This window comes from Benincasa hispida, chromosome 11, assembly GCF_027475165.1.
Source record: "Benincasa hispida cultivar pf3 chromosome 11, pf3_genome.v1.1, whole genome shotgun sequence".
Lineage (NCBI taxonomy): Eukaryota > Viridiplantae > Streptophyta > Magnoliopsida > Cucurbitales > Cucurbitaceae > Benincasa > Benincasa hispida.
In genome coordinates, this window is record NC_143488.1 from 46,111,631 (window position 1) to 46,118,298 (window position 6,668).

The 6,668-nt window shown below is 42.3% G+C and overlaps 1 non-coding gene across 1 annotated transcript; it reads left to right on the forward strand.

The window, feature by feature from the left end:
- The first annotated feature begins 3,467 nt into the window (after positions 1–3,467).
- Positions 3,468–3,540, forward strand: TRNAK-UUU (transfer RNA lysine (anticodon UUU)). Its single transcript has one exon. It is a non-coding gene; the product is annotated as a tRNA-Lys (tRNA).
- Positions 3,541–6,668: the final 3,128 nt, after the last annotated feature.

Here is a 6,668-nt window from a genome sequence, read left to right on the forward strand (position 1 = left end):
CTCTTATCTTATTGAGATTAAAGGCTCTATTCTGGCTACTGCTAAAAGAGATGGTACAACTGCTTTGACTCTGTCTTCCTTAGCAAATGAAGCATTCAAGCCCTTAATTGAGGAATTTTGCCCTCAATCAATAGCTGGGAATATCCCTAGGCCAACAATCGATCTTGAGGCAGGGAAAGCGAACCTAGCAACCCTTAGACAAACGAGCTCTAGTACTTGATATCCCTCAACAACCCGAAATGCTCTGGTTTGTTGACTTTCCAGTATGCGCCCAGAGGAAAGGTAGTTAGCTAGTTTACTATGTTGAGATGGCACTCTAAAGAAGAGGAAGTTGACTAGGGAAGGGTTCGTTCTTTAGCGCTCATAAACGGGCGAGATGGAAATTCTTTTTCTTCTATTTATATAGAGTACTGAAAAGAAGGACTACCTCTGCCTGACAACCCCAAGTATGGAAATGTGCTAAACTTGCTTTCCTTTCTCATTACCTTGGATTATCGGTTGAGACTTTCCAACATCCGTCAAACTCTTGGTCTATTCCTTAGTTCCATTTCCTTCTAACCCTGTCCCTTTGAGTAGTGCTTGACGATAGAAGCAAACAAGTTGGCTATGATAGATTGGGCATGTTCTCGCTTACGACTTGGGAGAGTCTAGAACATTCCCTCATGATGGAACGGCTACCTTCTTTGTGCTGTCTACTCAAGGAAAGAGCGGGATACTTAGCTGAAAGGGTGAACAAGGTCGAGCGCGTTCAAACGTTGCTCCAGAGTACCCTCTTGGGCAGCAGTCGAAGAATAGCTAGTGTGCCCTTGGCAATTTCGCTTTCAATGTGCTAGCTCGACTTCCTGTCCAGTCTGCCTTTGAAGCCTAGTTCCCATTTCCTTTGTGTAAGTTCAATTCCTTTTGAATCACTTTTCTAGTAATCGGTAATGTAATAAAGGCAATCGACGAGGGATATTCAAAGTATCTAGGAAGAAAGGACGAGAGGTTATTCTAGCAGCGGATACGTTCTAAACCGATTCTTTCACTATTCTATCACCCTCGGTTCATTTCACTCCCTAAAGGCGGATTAAGACTAAGGCTACTCTCGGGAGGCAAGGAAAGAGATATTCAATCAACCAAGTAAAGAACCACTACCACAGTCTTCACCAAGACAACATGAAGGAAGAGAGTCAAGGGTAAGGTAAGAGCTGCTCTTGACTCTCTCAGTTAGAAGAATGTCATTTTGCTAGGAAGACGATCTGACGTAGAGGCTTTTCGACCAGTTACTGTCCGAGCAAGGAGAATAGTCTAAGAAGACTCAAATGCCAGAAGAGGTTTCAAAGTTAAGAAAGGTAAAGATTCATCCCCGGTTCTTGTTCGAGAATCCGCAGCAATAGATGAGACTGATGGGATTGAGCTTTCCTTTTTGGAAGCTTGCTCTGGTCTGGTAGTAGTGAGTGTAGCTTACTTTCCGTAGTGTGCTATTGATCTCAATCTCTGGTAAGCCTTAGGGAAGCTAGAACTTCTCCAACTAGAAAAAGCTGTGTAGGCTTAGTTTGATTCTATAACTTAAAGGGTTTATCCTTATTTCGTATTTTGACAAAGCAGCCTCTTAACACCGACGCTTGTTATGGCCCCAACTGGAAGAATGTTGTAAGAGAAGTGAGCTCGTCTTTATCCACAACAAAAGGCACTCGAATGAATTTCTCTTTGCTCTCATATTCCTGAACCGTCATCTGACCCATTTTAGGACCAGTTCTTTATCTTCTCTGCCTCTTCTTATACTAATGATGTTCCCAAGGTTCGTCGATTAGCGTATTTTCACACTTTTGAGTGAGATATAATAGTTTATCCTTAGCAGGGAATACCTTTCTATACAAATAGAAGAATCCACCAGGAAGAAAAAGACTGGAAAAAAAGTGCTTTATGCTATTCCACTTGTGTGACTTAGATACCCTTTCTTTATGGTATCAGTCATGCTATTTGAATAGCCTTCAATCATCATAGCCTCTCCACCGGTTCTGAAGACTCCTTCGGTATCAATGTGCTCCAATGAAAGAGATAAGACCCTTTCCTGAACCAGAATCGAGCACAAAACGCCGAGGTAGAAAGTCGAAAGCGAGCTCTTTTCGCATATACGCATTCTCGAAGCCCAATTAGCTCACGGACAGCTTCCTCAACCCTGGCGAGTACAAGAGCTTGGTAAGAAAGAGTGTAGAATGAGAAATACATTCGATTATGACAACATTCGCAACTACCAAAGTGCACTAAACCTAGTAGAGATCTTCGACCTAACGATAATGGAACTTCAAGCCCATTTAAGAAATCCGCTTTGTACCTTATTGTTGACCGAACCGGATGCACGCCAGGCCAAAATTCTTTCTCAGTCACCCTTTGACGAAAGGATCATAAGATCCAAAGTTTACGACTTTATCGAAGTTCTACACGTTTTCATTTTCAAAAGCTTCTGTTAGATTCTTTCCTACGGTACTTTATTCAGGATGTGCAACAATACCGTCATCTCTCAGCCGTGTATAGAGAATTCCTTGATCATTTCCTTGGCGGATAACACAAATGAAATCGCTTCCCTGACCGCCCATCTTATGAGTCCATTCTTGTCGCAGTTGTTGGTTTGTTGTACTATTCTGTACCTCTCTCGATTGATAGAAAGACGTTCGGGAGCTGGAAGGGCCTATCGCGAGGGAACTTTCCTTTTCACGGTAGGCGAAGGTAAAGGGGGAGCAGCGTATGTCCATGGTGATCAAGGAAGAGCGACTTCTTCTTTAAAAGAGGTTGGTTTTCTCGTTTTCGTTAAAGAAAAAATAGGAGCTCTTGGTTTGGCCGATGTCGATTCTTGTGGAAATGCGACTCGACTCAAGATGAGGATTCCGCTTTTCATAATGCTGCTATGAGCCAAAAGAGCTGGTAAGTTATCTCGCTAAACGAAAGGAAAAAGCACGTATGGGTTGCCCTTGTTGCAAGGGGCGGGGGCTAGCAAAAGAAGGTTAGTCCTCTTCAGGACCGGTTGCTTCTGATTTTGGTTTATACGTTTGGAGAAACCTGCTAAGCCCGCCTTTCTTACCCAGTGTGATTTAATCTTTCAGCTCAAACTTTCCTATCGTCCGACGAAAAAGGTAAGAATACAACTACCTTTTCCTTTTCTTGCCCGAGCCAAGGGATCATTCTGTTTCTACCAAACGCGCACTATTAGTTTAGTTGCCGTAATCGAATGTATTTCTCATTTCGTGTTAGCTCCTCCAAGAGCTTCCTGGTCTGTAGTAGACGAAACCTTGGACTTCTATTGGACTTATAGCATTACCTGGTGAGCTCGCCATTGAGGGTTGGCCTTACAGGAGATCGAGAGCCTTTCTTTCCCTGCCTGGTATGCTTTCCCACTTATCGCGTAACTAGCCAAAGAGAGAGGGAGAGGGGCCGCTCTCTTTTCTTTTCTGCATCAATCCTCATCCACCACCTATTTGACTTTTTTTGGGTGTATAGCTCAGTTGGTAGAGCATTGGGCTTTTAACCTAATGGTCGCAGGTTTAAATCCTGCTATACCTAAACCTGCCATACATGAGACTCTTTTTAAAGGATGCATAGTAGCGTTCAAAGATCACTCTTTGGCCTTTAGATTCACTTCTCTATTTGGGCGAGATCTTTGCAAATGAATAGTTGTTAGAGAGGCATCCTTCTGGATGGATAGAAAAAAGAAAATGTTCATCCTCTTCGTCCTCAAGCTCGAACTCACAATAGTTTACGGGAAACACGGTCGATCATGTAGTTAACCAATATTTACAGCAATTTCACCTTTCAGATGTAAATAACCCTAATCCTCAATGGTATTCTCCTCCTCCCTGTCCTGTTAGAGTTTTGCAGGCTTTTGGCTTCTATATCGGTTTTTCACTCTTATTTATTTTATGCAATTTTTTTATTGGATTAGTCAAAATGGAACCCGAATTCAGTTAATATTCTTCCCCCAAATCCTCATCCTCAACTGCGGAACCCCAACCATACTTTGGTCGAAACCTAACCAGATGGATAGACAGATTACTTAACCGAAACCAGATCGGGAGAGAAAAAAATGAACGACTATCTTGTTCCATCGGTTTCTCCTTAAGAGCAATCGACTCCTGGTGAGAACAGAAATCCTGGTTGGTGCAAACTGAGATCTTGAAGCTAAGGCTAAGGCCCTTCCTAAAGCCGATGGGGACATAGTTTCTTGTTCAAATCCAAAGTCTTAAGTCTCCTCCCAGGCTAAGGCTGTCGTTCCAAATCCGGAATCTTAAACAATTTCGCTTAATATAGCATAGCTTCTCATCTTATTTCGCTTAAAAGAAGAAAGGGGCATCTTTCGCTTGACTTTTGTGTTGTGAGTGCATGCGTCCACCACGGTTAGGGCTTTCACAGGTACCTTGTACATAGTTAAGGTGAAGCTCTGTTTGTTGTTGATTCTAAACTAGACTGGAAATAACCCTATGACTGACCTAGCTAAAATTTGATGTTGATTCAGGAAAAGAGGAATCTGTGGGATAAAAGGTTTGGTTCAGGAGAAAAATTATATGTTAGTTCGGAATAAACTAGATATGCAGTTGAGGGAAATACTGCTTCGAGAGAGGGCGGTACGGAAAGAATTTAGTGATTCACCTAACACTTCAAAGTGTTACGGTTGTGCTTCTTTAGAGGGAAGCAAGCGCGCCAAGCTAAGAACAAAACAATACCCATCCTCATCGACTTTTGGAAAAAAGGCAGCTTTCAGCTACCTTCAGAAAAAAAGGGTCTCTTTTAACCCTCGAAAGAGCGATTTCCAGGAATAGTAGGACAAAGCCTCTCTTTTTCATATGTTGTGAAAACCCGACTCTGGTCTTCGGCCTCAAACTATCTTTCTTTCTTTAGCTAAGGACAAGCCAAGCTAGAAGTTAGAATATAATTTCATAAAGTAATGGTCGAGATCGATACTGCTGGGCTAGTGCGGCTCGAGGAAAAGATAGGCAGCTCGACTCCTCGAGGAGAGGGCTAAAAAGGCTTGACTGAAAGGGAAAGGGTAGGGGTTGGAAAATGGGATTCTGGTGAAAGCGCTAGAAAGAGAAAATCAAAGATTGTCCACCATCAAGTATCTAGTTGCAGAGGAGATTGATTTCTGTAAGATCTGGGTAGATAAGTAGCTCAACTCGAAGAGGAGAGGGAGGGTGAACATACTTTTTTTTTAGCCGCATTCATTGCTTTGAGGGATTGGTTGTGAGCAAAGAAGCGTTGAGTTGGGTGCATAAGGTGTTGGGCGGTGGGTTTTTTATAGATACAGCTTTGATTTCTTTTCACCAGTTTATATAATGAATATTTTTTTATACCATTGACATTGATAATTGTAGACAGATGGATAGCAATGGTAGTGAAGAGCTTTCCTTTCTAGGGCCAACCTAGAAAGAAAGAAAGAGGGTCTCTTTCTTCCTTCTCTTATTCCTGTCCTTCCTGCTGCTATTGATGGAGAAGCATTGAGCAAGGCAAGGGGTCAAGACATTGTTAGCTAAAATCTCTGCCCTTAGTATCTTCCTCTGCTCTGTTCCTCTCCCTACGGTCGAGCGTATTAGTTCACCTCGATCTATAGCGACTACTAACCTCTTCTTTCAGTCGAGAATCTTCTCTTTCCTTTCATAAAGCAGAGTGGACGTTTTTTTCCATCACTTCCAAACTTGTAGGAGAGGTCAAAAAGAGTGATTTTCCCTTAAGAAGAACTCTTTGGGCTTGGACCAGTTTAGTTGTAGCAGTGTAAGGAAAGTCTATAGGTATTGGGTAGGTTTCTCTAGTAGTTCAATTGCCCGCTTATCTATAACTGAAAGGAGAAGAAAAGCAAACCCATCAAGAAGTTAAAGCCAATGGGCCAAATAGCATAGCACCACTTGCTTAGCGCCCTAATTCTATAACCATCCATTGAGTTGAAGACTATTTGCCTTTCCTACGGCCGGCGTATGCCGCTGGGTCTATCAAGTATGCCACTGGAGGGTCTGCTTCCCTAGTCTTAGTGGAAAGCTAGCGATTGCCAATTTTGTCATTCCTTCAATCCAATCTCACGGACTTGTTACATTTCAGGTCCTTTTTGAGTCCTCTTAGAGCTAAAGATTTGCATTTCCGACCATATTGGACTTTTTCTTTTATGGCGAAAGGGTGCCAACAAGGTGTAGTAAATCAAGGTCAGAAAAGAGATTTCACTCAGCACAAGAGCTCATGACCGTGGAAACGATGCATAGTCTACCTTACTTCTTGACTTAGATTCTTGGGATACCCCTCAGTATGACTCAGAGAGATGGGCTCCTTTATCCTACACAAATGAAAGAAGCCGGTCCCTTGTTTATTCCCCACTGGGACTAGGAGGCTCGCTGTCTTAGGTTTTGTTCGTTAGTGAAAAGCGAGATGAAATGGAAATATTTCTGACCCGAGATCGGCCTCTCTTTTCCCAGTGGTAGGAAAAAATTCCAGCATAAAGTACAGTAAGAAGAAAGCTTGTTGAGATTCATATCCCTATACGGTTAGCAAAGCAAGGACGACTCTAAAATAGGCATACCATACTTCGATTAAAGACACTGGTCTTATCTTATATATATAAGATATATGATTATATGATACCACCCCTACCTCCCTAAAAGTCAAATCTTCATATTTCTACGTGTGATTCTTGATCTTGAATAGGAATCCTA